The sequence below is a fragment of the Delphinus delphis genome, chromosome 4 (assembly GCF_949987515.2).
Source record: "Delphinus delphis chromosome 4, mDelDel1.2, whole genome shotgun sequence".
Lineage (NCBI taxonomy): Eukaryota > Metazoa > Chordata > Mammalia > Artiodactyla > Delphinidae > Delphinus > Delphinus delphis.
Window position 1 is genome coordinate 110,423,772 of NC_082686.1, and position 15,699 is coordinate 110,439,470.

At 43.3% G+C, this 15,699-nt stretch overlaps 1 protein-coding gene across 4 annotated transcripts in view; it reads left to right on the top strand.

The window, feature by feature from the left end:
- Positions 1-556: 556 nt before the first annotated feature.
- Positions 557-15,699, top strand: part of TMEM108 (transmembrane protein 108) — a 369,830-nt gene continuing 354,687 nt past the window's right edge. For 2 of the 4 annotated variants that reach the window (XM_060010030.1, XM_060010029.1), the window contains exons 1-2: positions 557-601; positions 7,165-7,279. The gene's annotated coding sequence lies outside the window, so the exon portion shown is untranslated. Of the gene's footprint in view, positions 602-804; positions 895-1,218; positions 1,308-7,164; positions 7,280-15,699 lie in introns of those variants that run through there. The other 2 variants (XM_060010031.1, XM_060010032.1) reach the window with 2 other exon arrangements.

Sequence of the window (15,699 nt, forward strand, 5' to 3'; positions counted from 1 at the left end):
AAGGAAAATGTCTTGAAACTTTTAGATAACATGGAGCGGGGGTTTTAACCATCATTTTCTGACAAATGTCCTCAAAATATTGCTACCCAAAGCGTGGTCCTCAGAACAGGAACATCATCATCACCGCTTAGAACTTGTTAGAATGGCAGAGTCTCAAACCCCCATCTCAGACTTAATGGATCAGAATCCTCCTTTTAACAAGATGCCCAGGTCATTCTCATTCATATTTAGAATTTGAGATATCGATTGATCTAGTAATTGCTCAATCAAGCGCCAATTAACCCCCCAAACAGACACTCAGCCCTTTGTGCACACCTCGCACCCGCTCCACTCGGTAGCAACCGAACCCCCAGAGACATCGGAGAGGGTGCTGCCGAGGGCAATTTGGTGATTGGCTGGCACTACCACGTGACCGGGGCTGGTCCTCCCGTGCTACTGGATTGGCTCTCGCGGACGCTGACGGACAGGGCCGGGGCGGGCCAAAGCTGGGTCTGAGAGGCACGCGCGGGGGCGCGAAGGCGCGAGAACGCGAGTGCGCGTGCGCAAGCGGTGGGGCATTTTTTCCCGAGCCGTCGGAGGGAGCCGGAGCGCTTCTCCCGAGGTAAGAACAGCCGCGGGGCGGCCTCCCTGCCCTTCCGCTGCCGGGTGCGGGCCAGCGGGGAGGGAGGAGGTCTGGGGTTCGCCTGCCCGGGGAGCCTCGCTTGGGAGAGGATGCAGACCCGGGCTCAGCCATCATCCTCGGTGCCTCGGTTTCCCTTTTTCTGCCCTCTAATGCATCTGCCCATCCTCCTCACCGCGGTGACGGGTCCGCCTGAGGGGAGTTGCCCACCTGGCAGCTTCGCCTCAGCCTTTGTTTCCCGCCCGGGGGGATGCTGGTATCGACCCCCTCCCCAGGTAAAGGGTGAAAGGTGGTGGGGCAGGGGCCGGGGAGAAGATATCTTTAATTCAGTGGGACCTGTCACATGTGAAAACGAAGAAAAAAAATGTGGTGTCTCTTTGGCCAAGCCGCGGGACTCGAAGTAATCCGGCGGCGGCGAGCAAAGCCGAATTCCTGGTGCAGCCGTGCGGGCGGTGGTGGGGGCAAGGACCGGTGGGCCAGCCCGGGTGCACCGGTGCAAGGCTTCTCCGGACCTGCCCGCCAGCTCTCAGTCCCCGAGCTGCACCGAAATTGAACGCTTTCAGCCTGCTGAAGGAATCCAGAGATCCGTAAGGAGACGGAAAATGATGATTTTAAAAGCAGTTGGGCACTGGCGGAGCAGGTCTAAATGAGAGGCTACCATAAGAAATTACAGCGAAACTGATGACTGGTAATTGTGAGGAGGGAGATGCCTGCAGTGAACTGCAGACCAGACCATCACACTGATATTCTCCTTCAAGAAAACCTTTTTCTGAGGGGCGGGGTGGGGAGGGGAGGGCGTTTATCTCTGTAAACTGGTTATCTCTGTAAACTGAGGTTTTTCTGGGCTGCCGAAGCAAGTAATGACTTATTTCCAGCATGTTAATGGGCTGTAGGGAGAAGGGAAGGCAGGGTCTAAATTACACCCATTTAGATCTCCTTAATTCTTTGAAAAGTGCATGTTTAAAGAAGACCATTGGATGCCAAACCTGCTTGTGCATGGGGGGTGGGGGGGAATGTCTCCTTTAAGTCATACTTTAAAAAGGGAGGCATCCCCTGCCTCTTTCCTTCTGCATTTCCCCAGACCTGCAAATAGCAAGGGCAAAAAATCCCTTCAGTTTTCCACTGGTTAATTTGTTAGATATACCTGGTAGTCTGCTCGGTAAGAAATGGTTCAACTAACTGTTATTAGGAAGATTTTACTGTATTCTGGAGTTTCACTGTAATTCATTTAGAACTTACTCTGGTAGGAAATGGACAACAATCTCTCCGGTTCCTGGTAGCTACTGCTTCAAAGGCTTTTTATTACTCTTACCTTCCCCATACAAAGTTTTGTGTTTTTTTAGGAAACAGTGTGATTTTTTTTAGGCATCTAAGGCACACCCCATGCCTGTGAAATGCCTACACTTGCTAAGCAACCAATTTACTTGGCAAGTTCAAGCTAACTGAAGAGGGAACACTTAAATTTGTTAGGGGGAATCAGAATTAACATCAGCTGTAACAAATCAACTTTTGGTGGTTCTCTGGGGTGAGCGAAAGTAAAAGAGAAGGTGCTGCAAAGCTTGTTGGGAATATAACAAATTACTCTCATAAAGTAAAATATAGATTGTCACCTGACAGCTTGGAATAGTAAGAATAATTTTAAAATTTGTCAGTGATTTGTTTTTAGCTGGTATGCAGTGGGGAGAGGAAGGAATTCTGAGGCTGGGGTAGGTGGTATAGTTTGAAAAGGTATATGCTTATGTTTACAGAGAAAAATGTCACTTTTGTTATATAAATACACAGAGGGCATGCAGTGTTTATCTTTAACCTGTGGAAGGGAGGCAGGGGTTTTGGAAAGGTTGAGAAACACTTATTAGGTTACACAAGGGAAAACAGAAAGATTGGCAGGCTTAGTTCATCTTTAGGGAAGCAAGGTACCTCGGTGACCTACAGGACAAGGTTTATTTTCTGAGTCGATAAAAGCCCACTAGTGTAGCTTTCAAAGCAACAACAAAATCATTTCCTTTCTGTTGTTTCTGTCCCCTGGGTCAGGGAGGGGGGGATAGAGAGTGAATGAGAGAGATTAGAGTCTGACCTGCATGCCTAAGCAGTAGCGTCCTTTGAGCAGGATCTGTGTCACATTGTGTAAATCTAAGAGCCTTCACGTTGAGAGAGGTCTGAGCACCTTCCCTGGGACACTTGCTGTAAGATGGAGCGGGATAACTTTGCCACAGGTGGGGGCACGGGTGAGATCATCTGATACAGAAGCATGGGGGGGAAAGGAGAGCTAGGAAGTGTTTAATTCAGCGAGGCTCAGCCTTGAGGAGCCTTGAGGAGGCATTTCTAGGCAGAGCCGCCTCACTATTGGCTAGACTGGCTGGGCTTTTTGTGGCTTACAGAAGACCTGCCCTTCACGATGGGGGCTCCTGTGGAGTTCCCTGTCTCAGATTGTAAGCATCAGTTATGCTTGTAATGTGCTCTAGAAAAGAAAGGCTCACAAAGACACAAATCTAGGCTACCATTCTTTCAGATCCTTGGCAAGTCACCCACTGGCTTCCAGAAAACAAGTTGTGCCCTCCCTACCAGTAGATGGCACTGCTGTCTCTGGGAATTCCTGGAAGAGATGAAATACAGAGCTGGCAAACCAGCGGTGTGTAGCCTCTAGTATAGATTTTGAAAGGCTGTATCGGTTCTCAAAGAAAATCTAAAAAAAAAAAAAAAGTTCTGAAAGCCAGAAATGCTGCTCTAAGGTAGGGATGGTGACCGTGGGGGTTGAGAATGGTGCCATTACTCTGCTGGTTGTGTGTGGGAGGTGGAGAGGGTAAACTGACAATGAAGCCTCATAGCACAGGTTTTGAAAGTACTTGGCATACATGTTGGCTAATTGAGAATGAGGTTGAAATCATGATTCAATCAAAATTCCCAACAACTTAATAGTTTCTACTTCTTTGCTTATAAAACTAGTCTCTACATGTGGGCGGGACTATGGAAATACACGTGTAACTTTTAAACCTGATCAGTATCTAATAATTACATGGTCTGAAGATAGTGGTGAGGGTATTAGTTAAAATAATGCTCGTAGTTACTATACTTCAGCGCTGTCCACAAAGGTAGGTCAAAGTTATTCTGAATCCTAAAACTTAAAAATTCCTAACAAGTATTTTAAGATTTTAAGATTGTATTAACAATTCAAATCTTGAACTCCGGTTTCATTGACCTTATTAGCCAGGGTTCGTTCATCTATTCCCCTGTTTTGAAATACCTTTTTTGTTTTTGTTGTTGTTTTTCATTTTTTGTAATTGACTGTTCTTTGAGATGGATTTTTTAGCCATGATATTTGAGGGAGGTAGTACTGTTGCTAGTGAGGTTGCTGTGCATACGAGCTTTGACCCTACTGGAGGCATAGAGCACTGCTGCTGGGAGTCATTACCCCAGTCACCTGCTTCCTCGTGCCATCCCCATTCTATGGCTCAGCTTATTTGAAGTTTATTTCTGTCTCTCTTCAAGTGAACTCATGAGCTAGGTTCTACTACCAGTGCCAAATCCTAAAATCCTGCTGATGCTAGATGGCAGTAGTCACAACAGTCCAGTAGCACTGCCTCATCATGTGACCTCAGATACATTTATTTGCCTTTCAGAACCTCAGTTTTCTCACCTGGTCACTGGGATTGGTGAGATGTGGTGCATGTCTCTTAAAATCCCTTCTAAGTCTAAAATTCTATGACCAGGTGAGTCTTAATAAGGTATTTCTGAAGCCTCTGAAAAATTCTCATCTAGAAGGTATTTTCATGCAGTGAACCTAGGGCAAAAAGAAATCTCACTAATATTTCTTCTCAGAGAAATGATTGTGCATTGTCTTAGAATCCTAATAATTCAGAGTTGTAAGAAACCTAGGGATGGTTTAGCTCAACCTTCTCATTTTATAGGCAAGGAATTTCACCTCAGAGCTGAGTGACTTGACCAAGCTAACAAAGCTAGTTAGAGAACTAGGACCCAAGCTTGGGCTCGTGTCAGTCTTGCCTTCTCCAGTGCTGTGTTTCTTCACCTGCCATCAGTACACAGAAGATGCTGTGTCTACAGGGCTGGAGCCAAAAAAATTCTGGGTAATTCCTTAATGTAGGGTTTTAAAGCTACAGCATGAATAGTGTTGTGTTTGAGCAGAATTTCAAGGTCAGGCTTCTTTTCGCACCTTATTCTTTTCTTCACTGACTGTTATTTAGCAGCATTGTTACTGTACATCCTTGTATTTTTAAAACTTTTCTGCATAACGTTTCCTGTAAGAAAAAGCTTTCATCACCCTAGAAGAGTCATTCCCCAATCAGATGTTTTTAAACTGGGTCCATGGACTCTCTGAGGGCTATGTGGATAGAAGAGTGTTTCCATATAATTGGCTTCCTTTGTAATCTTATATATTTTCTCTATGCATTTAACAGATTATTCTGAGAAGGAGCTCCTTAGGCTTCAACAGATTGCCAAAAGGAGGGGAGGGTCCATGGCACAAAAATAGGGTAAAAATTCTAGGGTCTAGAATAGGTTCAGGGAAATGGCCAGGATGTGAGAATTTTTGAGGTGCTAGAGACACTATGGTGGAAGAGAGTTGAGGGTGGAGTACAGAAGTAAACCTATAGAAGTTCTTAGAACATTTTACCTTTATTACAATGCTTGAAATTACTAAATGAAGATGCTGATAATAACATTTTACCCATCTTAATGATGGATATGCAAGTATGGATTTCCATTTATCATTCCTTGCTCAGTAAGTACGCCCTCCTAATTTCACCAAAACACTTTCAAATTTATATGGCTTTATTGGAGACATGCATACTAAGAGCCTCCCTTCTTCCCCAGTCTGATTTGATTTCCAGGTAAGTCAGTGCCTTTCTGACTTAGGACTTGGAGTTTGGACTCCTGTCTCTCACTGCTGAGGCCCTATGTTTTACTTTCTGCTGTTAACTCTTAGGACTCACCATGATCTCAGAGATGCAAAATAATTTAGATGTCAGGGATAAAAAATCTTGAGGTTCCTTTATTTGTCCCCAGGGTTGACTACAGAAACCACTGCTCCTCCTCAGCTAATTATTTCCTTTTCCTTTTTTATATGCAACCTCAAATTCTCTTTTTCTAATTGTCCCCTAATAGTAGTGACTCAGTGTGTGTATATGGAAACTAAAAATTCTTGTTTTTGCCAGAAGGTATACAGAAGTTAATTTGTGTTCAAGTCACATTTTGGACACATGAGATATAACTTTGATGGAAATCACTATGTTCTGAAGAACGTCTGCTTGGAAATCTCAATGTCTGTCCTGTAACCCCCTCACTTACATTTGGTCTGATGGTGACCCATGCTGGTCAATGCTACCTTCTGGTACCTTCTTAGATTTGGGCCAGGGTAGCATTTATTCTCACTTTAGGAGAAGAATAAAACTACCATTTCTTCTTCAGAAGGAAAAGAAGAATTGAATTTATGTAATAAGAGAAGAAAAAGTCAAATTTCTGGATTCTAATTCCAGCACACTAAGTTGTTCTGAGATTTCGGGGACATCGTTGACTTCTCTGAGTTTTTTACTTGTCTGGAAAATAAGAGGGGAGAGCAGTGACCACTTTAATTCTTTCCAGTTCCAAAATCCTGTGACTCTATGAAATTTTACTTGGTACCCAGATTAAACCTATCCTGAAAATGCTGGCTAGTTGGGAATTCATGTATAATCAAAGTCGATGCCAAGATAATAATTCTTTGTAACTGCAAATCACTTTGCGGTATACAAAAATATTCTCTAATTTAAAAAATCTCTTTTCTAGTTAAGGTGTGGTCAGAGAACAGCAGCATTGGTATCATCTGGGAGTTTGCAATCTGCATTTTATCAAGATGCCCAGGTGCCATGCATGTACATTAAAGTCTCAGAAGTGCTGTTTTGTCTCATTTTGAATCGCACGTTGACACACAGGTCAATGAGGGAAGCAGGGTATTTCACAGATGAGGAAACCATATCTCAGAGTTGTTAAGTGACTTTGTTAAGTAACTAAGTCAAGTTCACCGTGCTAGTGTCTCACCCAGAACTCCATACTCTAAAACTAACATTGTCTTCTTTGTTGGGCTGGAGTCAGGCTTGTATGAGACTGATCACTAGCTACCCAGAAACCCATGGGCTTAGGTGTGGCTGTGTAACTGAGTGCAAGCAGAAAAGGGTTGTGGTCCACTTCTAGGAAGAAAACAGAAAAAGAGAACGCCCATGTGAGTTCCTCTATGTTGTTTTACGCTCCTCGTAGGCTGGAATGGAAAGGACCCCTGGGGGATCTTGGAAGCTGTGTTTAAGGATGGCAGGACTTTTGTCAGCCTGGGTGCCTGGATCACTGATCAAGGAGGGCCCCTCCACTGTTCGCTTGTCCAGTATGTATATAGGGACCAGAAACAAACTTTTACTGAACTAGAGGTAGTATATGTGTTTGGGTCTATGTGTTAAGTAAGTACTTAGCCTACACTAGCAAATTCACTTGAGCAGTAGCTTGGGACTTGAAGTTACGGATCTTCTGGCCTAACGCATTCATTCATTTCTCGTCTTTGGTAGCTGGTGATTGATCGGTTGTGGTCCACCATGCAGAAGTGAGTGGTGAAAGGCAGCAGAGCTGATGGGTCGCAAGGATGTAAGTGCCTTTGAAGGCTCTCACACCCTCTACTCCAGGGTAAGTCAAAGGCATTGTTGCCATTGTTGCTCTGGTTTTACTCTTGTATTAACAGCCTCTTGGAGTCAGTGCAGTGGGGTGCCCTGTTTGTGAAAGGTTCCCAAAGCCTTTAGTGATTCAGCTGATAAACACCATTAAGATCAGTACTTACAAAGCTAAAACCATTGTCAGGGTGATGGGATGGAATCTCTGCATGAGAATAATCTCAGCACAAGAATTTTTAGTGAGTTTGTGTAGGATTTGATTTATGTGGGTGGTGAGGGTGTTGCTGGGCCTTCCTGAGATACACTGTAGAGGAGGGGACTAGGCCTGAGTGCCGCTTTCCTGTAGCCATATCATACTGTTAGCTCTGCTGGCTCAAATTCCCCTCTCTCAGCATCCTCCCCCTCCATGGATTACTTTGCTTAACTTTTCCTGCATTAATCACTTTTCTTTTCAGGATGGGGGGCGGAAACAGCTTACCAGAGAGTTGATGATTCCCAGTTTGGTGGATAATAGCAGTAGCAAAGCACGTGGTTCTGCCCATTCCATTTTATTTTATCCAGTGTCACTGGAAGTCACATGTCCATTCCCTCCTCATCTGTTTGCAGTCCCTAGTGCAACGGATGTAGGCACTGGGAGCATTATAACCAAAGCTGGCTTTGGATTTTCATTTGTCCTGAAGATTTTTGAGATCAAAAGGAGAAGTTCACTGCTCGGTGTGCCCTTCTCAGAGACAAGTGGAAGTCTGGGAGGGAGGGGTGGAAAGGACATCCAATCCTTTCTGAACTCTCTGGCTTCTAGAGCTTAAACTAAAATCAGACTCACTGAAGAGAAAATTATAGTTAATACAAATCTAAGCAGAGCTAAGGATGGTTAAGAAAGAGGGGGACAGGAAGTTATATAACAAAAATAAAAGTAATCAGCTGAAAAACTGGATGGAGGGTTGTTTTTAAGCACCTTTTTTCAATACTGTTGCGCCCTTGCTGATAACGTCCCATTACCCAGGCTCAGACAGAGGGCACCCAGAAAGGCTGATGTCCTTCTGTGCCTTACATGGCTCAGTAATGAGTACAATTTACTGAACAAAATAGACAATTAGCAGCTGTAGACCTCTGGAGATTCCTATAAGCATACATCATTACTGCTCTGGAGTGATGCACATGCTTAGAGATAAGCAAAGCAGAGAAAAGGCAGCTGCAAAGCACATCAACAACTGAAGAGTCCAGGTGAGTGGCCAGACACAGACCCCAGCTCAGTGCCTGGGGGTCACTAAAGAAAGGACCTGGTATTTGCTAAGCTTTCTCATTAGAGGAAAGGAGCCAGACTTTGCCAGCTTTCCTCAATTTCCTCTGTGGCTCCCATATATTTTGCATTTTAAAAGTAACTAAAATGTATAGCATGCCAGAAATAACACTGAACTGGCATGTTTCTTGTGTAAATGTTGTACAAGGATCAAATTACAGAGGGAGCCATTCTTTATTGACTAGGGGCCAAAGAAAGTAGTGCTGGGGTTGCCAGAGGATCAGGGGTTCTCATCCTCGGCACCACTGACATGCTGAGCCTGGCGATTCTTTGTTGTGGGCTGTCCTGTGCATTGTAGCATGTTCAGCAGCATCCTTGGCCTCTACCCACTAGATGCCGGTAGTTCCCCCACTCCACCCCACCGCAATCGTGACAATCAAAAATGTCTCCAGACACTGCCAAATGTCCCCTGGGGGGAAAACTGCCCCTGGTTGAGAACCACTGCTGGAGGCGTACAGTGACTTAATCTTGCTCTGAGTTTCTTTGGGACTGTATTTTAATCATTTAGCCTCATTTTGCTCCAGTTTCCCTACCTGTAAAATGGAGACAGCATTTATAACTCAGTAGCCTAAAGAAGGGATGTACGTAGTTCTGTGTGATTACTTGGGAGCTCTATAAATGCTAAGAAATATCTGTCTCCCCAAATTTCCAGGACTCAAGGATCACTCTTAATCCTTGTGAAGGCAGTAGCTGAGGAGCAGGGGAGTTTGAAGGGTGAAGGGTTAGTGGTGTGGGAAATGATGAACAGTATTGGATTCTGATTTTACTTGAGAGCTTCATATTCAGCTCATTTCAACAATATACTCGTGAATAAAGGCTTTTTTTTGGAAAGTTAAAAAATGGGAGAGTGGAGGAAGGAGAAGGAGGCTGTTCAGAAGAGCAGTTAAGGAAATTGCTTTTGACCGGGGGTTGGGGGGTTGTGGTAATCTCTTAATGCTAAAGTGACTCATGTATAATCAGATCAAAGGACATAAAGAAGTAACCCCCCCGAAGAAAAATATCCTCCCAAATGACTACTGATCCTAGAACAGATTTTGCAGGTAATACAACAAAGACCAGAGAATATTTGGAGAAATCTGTTTTTATCCTAGAACTTTTACATTTATGTTTCTTCTCTCCTTTGGAATTATGGAAAAGGGTTTATCTTCAACCCATGCTCTTTGAGTGATACGTAAAATGTTTTAATATCACAGGTGTTCTGATAATCTTCTAGAACTCTGTGTTGGAATGGTGAAAAAGGCCATCACCCTGACTTAGGCCTGAAGCAATCACGTTATTTTACTAGAAAGCCTCAGTTTAACTCTAAGGAAGGGCAAGTGCAGGGATTAGATGTAAACTGTCCTGGCAGATTTGTGTTCAGCCTTGCTGTGTTTCTGGTCCCTGCAATTATTAGATACACTCACAAAATTTACAACAAACACTACCATATTGACACAGGCACAGTGCGGACAGAGAACATTGCCATCATCAGAGGGAATTCTGTTGGATAGCACTGCTTCAGTCTGTAAGGACCCTATTTGTCAGAAATGCACACTTGTAGTGACAGCATGTGCGCTTGTTATAGCAAGACCTTACCTCATTTAAAACAGGATTGCATTTTGGACTTTTCCATCCTAGGGCACTTTTCAATCTGTGAGTGGCTCTTGCTGAACTTTTTACCTTGCTGCAGCATCTGTCTGTTACAGAAAGTGCCATGGGCCTGTCTCTCTGACATAACTGAGCGTACTGCCTCAGAAATATTTGTGCTTTAATCCAAGGCTGCTGAGCTGTCTCTTTCCATCTGGTCTCTCCATGCCCTGATCCTTGGTGGTGAAGCTAGTTTGTGCAGGATGTCTCTTTTGATACTGCCTAGAGCATAACAAAGAGTCTGGGAGAGGTGGCGAGAGAGTTTTCACCTTCCCTTCTTCCAAGCCCCAGTGTGGCTCAAAAAAGTGTTTCATAAGAAGGTATTAATTCACAAATTTAATCTCTCAAGTTTAATCTCTGAGGAGTTATCCCCTAAAGAATTAGTCTCTAGATTTTCCAACAGACATATTATAGTACAAATTTAGTAATTAAGCCCTTTAGCAACATGGAAAAATTTTCAGGTGATATATTATCTATTACTAGCACCAACATTAGTTGCTCAGCAACTACCATAATTAGAACAAAGGAAAAGATGTGGAAATAAAGACACACATTTTAAAAGATATAATTTAAATCTGAGCCCAAGACTGTTTTGCGTGGTAGCGGGACTGAGAACAAGGAGTTGTGTGCTGTGAGAAGTGTTCCTGGAGGGCGAGGGGAAGGAGGTGGCGGGGGCGAGGTGATCTCCAGACAGTCTTCACTCGACTGCTTCACTTCTGATGGTGCGGTGCTGGTCCTCTTACTGCCCTCCTCTCTTCACTTTGCCTTTCTTTCCTGCTTTGGTCTGCTCGGAATGTTGGAGGGGTCTCAGTGTTTCTCAAGGGAGGTGCTGTTAACATTTTGATACAGTGATTCATCATCGTGTGGAACTTTGCTGTCCATTATAGGACATTTAGCATCCCTGGTTACTAAATACCTGTATTACTCTAACCAAGTCACTGAGTCAACCAGCATGGCCCCTCACATTTCCAAATACTGCCTGTGATTGAGAATCACTGGTTGCTAGAGAGTTAAGTGGGGTCTTTTGTTAGGAGGGAGGAGTAATTAGAGTTGCAGAAGGGGCAGTGCTCCGAGGGGCTGGCTCATTAATTTCTGATATGACCTGACCTTTTCCCAGTGCTGGAACTGCTTTGGGAGCCAATCTTATTTTTTAGGGACCAGAAGAATCAGGTTTTGCTAGTGGAAAACTTGGTCCCTGAACCTTGAAATCAACCAAGAAGTCACAGGGGGGATTCTGTCAGTGCCACAGAGGATGGAGAGACTACTAAGGCTCCCATAGGATGCTGGGTTTTTATTCTAGACTTACTGTGGCTGAACCTTCTAGATCTACTGAAAGTAAATGGTGGTCTACATGTGGCAGGGATCGACTGGGACAAAAAATGCAGCATGGGCAATTTAAAGACAATCCAGGGGAAAGGGGCTTTGCCGGCTTTTTCCATTTCTTTTCTTTCTCTGTGATTACAAAAACTGGCAAAGTAGCCCTAAATTTGTGAGGTTATGTGTAGACTGTCAGATGGGAGATCTGAGATTGTTTTATCGTTAGTAAAGAGAAAAGGAACACTTTCAGATATCTTGCTGTGGTGCCCCTATAAATGTCTTTGATTACAAGAACAGAAACTCATTCAAGTTGCCTTAAGAAATGGAAGGCTTAAGTAAGGATGCATGAGAAAATAAAACAAATGTCAGACATGTGGCAAGTTGGGAGGAATCCCAGAGGCCTTTCAGGATGAGAAAGAGCCATAGTCTGGCCAGACCTCATGGAGACAGGACCTCACTCAGGACCAGGAAGATTGTCCCCTGATCTGTTGCAACTCCAGCATGTATCTGCACTAACAGTACTTGATCAGTCCACATTCTACTTCTCAACCATTAACATGGCTCAGCATTTCCGTTTTGGCTTCTCTGCTCATGTCTTCCTGTCGCCACAACCTAACTGATGGTCTGTGTACGGACCAAGAAGGAAAGGAATATGATAATTCTGTAGTAACTATCATCCCCCTGGTCAAAGCTCTTCTACCAGGCAGTCTTAGGGGTCTACAGTCTCTTGGTCCACACAGCTGTGGCCTAGGTCTTCTTGCCTCAACAAGGACTGTGGTTTCTCTGGAAGGGAGCAATGGTGGGGTAGACTGATAGAACATGAGACCTCTCTGGTATAAGGACCCTGAATTCTTAACTCTTGGAATCAATATAAACAGTGATTATGGGTCATGTGTATAGTAAAGAATTGGAAGATTACTTTCAAAGCCTACACGTTCAGTAGCAATTGTGAAAAAGCCTGTATCCCTTTTTTTTTTTTTTTTTTTTTTTTTTGAGGAGACTGACTGCATCCCAGTGCAGAATGGTAGGGAAATTGCTGGGCTAGATGGTTGGGAAATGAGGAGTTGTATTTTCCATATGGATATCTTATTTTTTGCATCTGTCAAATGTGATTCCCTCAACCACCCATGTATCCCACAGGAATAATGGCTAGGTGGCTGTCTGAATGTTGAAAGACGTTTTGACGTCTCTGACAAGTGTTGTTCAATAGCTAGGTTTGTAAGATTCTAGTTCTGACAAAGAAAAATAACTTGGCTTATTACTCCAAAGATAAATTCCATATAGATGTTGTCATTTTGGGGATTACTGCCTTACAAAGCAGACTTTAAAATGTTTTGTGTTGTAGTGTGTTTTGTTCATTTACCCCTAATCTTGGAGAGTTGAACCAGTGATTGACTATGACTTTACAAGGAGTGCATTCTCATATTGCAGAAGGCTCTGTCCCTATTTATGATTCTCTGACAGGGTAAGAATGATGGTTCCAGCTCCATGGGCCTGCACAGCTGTGAAGGGTGTGCCTTGTGGTAGCACAAACAGTGAGCACATTGGCTCACTGAATCCACTGAAGGCTCTTACTCTTCTCAAGTAGCTGCAGCACGGGGGTGCCACATACAGAGAGTCAGTATTTCCTTAGATGCAGCTTCTTTTGAAAGAGGCAGAAGAGAAGTGCAGTGGGGCTCCTGCAACTGCTGGTTGAGGAAAGAATGTACTCTGTTATTGAAGGATGATCGGGATCAGCTTTCTCACCCAGCTGCTGCCTACTAAGGGGAAAGGAGCAGAGATGAATCTTTTGCTTCAGTTTCTCTTCTTACTCTGTGAAGATCCCTATCCCCTCTATTGAATTTTTTTAATGAGAAGGGAAAAATAGAGCATTGTATCATATTAGTTTTAATGTATATATTCGAGTTTCTTCTGAGCAGGAAGATTTGTATACAGATAACCACATATTTCCAGATTAAAATCTTCAGTTTTAATTTTAAACAAGTGCTAACCTTACTTTATCTTTAGTTTATACTGTAAGTCAAATTTGTGCATATCTAATTTATTTTTTACAAAAATAAAACAACATTATGTTTTTTCTCATAGAATCAGGAATTAATTTGCAGCCCCTGCATGAAGATTCTGTAGCAACAGTAAAGGCATCTGCTCTCTCTAGGGTGTAAAGAGATTCTGAAAGATGGCTGAGAGCCCCAGATCCTGAATTCTGGGATTTTGTCCTGCTGTAGTCCACTCCCTGTGAGGTTGTTGGGGGATAAGTGTGCTCGGGAGGCAAGGACTGAGGCCACAGATGCTTGAGGGGCGGGCTGAAACCTCCAGCTTTAGTGAACTGTCCTGTCCTTCCCATGAGCCACAGGAAGAGGTGATAGATCCTACTCAGGCTTTTTCCCTCCTGAGCCCATCATTGAATCTTGACCTTCAACTTTCCAAGAAACAAAGCTGTGGCTAGAGTATTGGGTTGGCCAAAAGGTTCGTTTGGTTTTTTCTGCAAGATGGCTGTAGTGGCATTTAGTTGTCTTCAACGTCATTGAAACAGTTTTGTTAGATCGTATTGTGACAGCTGTCATATCAGTGTGCATTTAAAAAAAAACATCAAAATTGGTGAATTTTTGTGTAGCCATTTTAATACTGAAGATGGAAGAAAAAAGCAACATTTTCGGCATATTATGCTTTGTTATTTCAAGAAAGGTAAAAACAAAACTGAAATGCAGAAAAGGATTTGTGCAGTGTATGGAGAAGGTGCTGTGACTGATCGAACATGTCAAAAGTAGTTTGCAAAGTTTCGTGCTGGAGATTTCTCGCTGGACGATGCTCCACGGTCAGGTAGACCAGTTGAAGTTGATAGTGATCAAATCGAGACATTCATTGAGAACAATCAACCTTATACCATGCTGGAGATCACCGACATACTCAAAATATCCAAGTCAAGCGTGGATAATCATTTGCACCAGCTTTATTATGTTCACCGCTTTGATGTTTAGGTTCCACATAAGTTAAGTGAAAAAAACCTTCTTGACCGTATTTCAGCATGCAATTCTCTACTTAAACTTAACAAAAATGTTCCGTTTTTAAAACAAATTGCGATGGGCAATGAAAAAGTGGATATGGTACAATAATGTGGAACAGAAGAGATCATGGGGCAAGTGAAATGAACCACCACCAACCACACCAAAGGCCTGTCTTCATCCAAAGAAGGTGATGTTGTGTATATGGTGGGATTGGAAGGGAGTCCTGTGTTATGAGCTCCTTCTGGAAAAACCAAGCAATTAATTCCAGCAAGTACTGCTCCCAGTTAGACCAACTGAAAGCAGCACTTGACGAAAAGCGTCCAGACTTAGTCAACAGAAAACACATAATCTTCCATCAGGATAACGCAAGACTGTGTGTTTCTTTAATGACCAGGCAAAAACTGTTACAGCTTGGCTAGGAAGTTCTGATTCATCTGCTGTATTCACCAGACATTGCACATTTGGATGTCCGTTTACTTCGGTCTTTACAAAATTCTCTTAATGGAAAAACTTTCAATTCCCTGGAAGACTATAAAAGGCACCTGGAACAGTTCTTTGCTCAAAAAGATAAAAAGTTTTGGGATGATGGAATTATGAAGTTGCCTGAAAAATGACAGAAGGCAGTGGAACAAAAGGGTGAATATGTTGTTCAATAAAGTTCTTCGTGAAAATGAAAAATGTGTCTTTTATTTGTACTTAAAAACCAAAGGAACCTTTTGGCCAACCCAATAATATCTTCAAACATGACTTCTTATCAGCACGTCCCCCTTAAAAGAAGTTTCCTGCATGAGGAAGAGGCAGACCAGGTGCATGCTTCCCTTAGCTGTCAAAAGCTATCCCCTTTCGGGCTTCCCTGGTGGCGCAGTGGTTGAGAGTCTGCCTGCCGATGCAGGGGACGCAGGTTCGTGCCCCGGTCCAGGAGGATCCCACATACTGTGGAGTGGCTGGGCCCGTGAGCCATGGCCGCTGAGCCTGCTGTCCCCTTTCTATTGGAAAGAACACTTATTAGATCACCTCTGAAATTCTTAATTATTGGCATTAGTAAAATATTTGCCAAACATTAAATAGTAGGACATTAGTAGTAACCCCCAATTAGTGTCTTTTACTTTGAGAACCCCAAATCCCATGTCAGTATGGTACTGGACTTTAACTTCTTGTTCCTTCTGGTGTTTCTCTAAATGCCTTTCC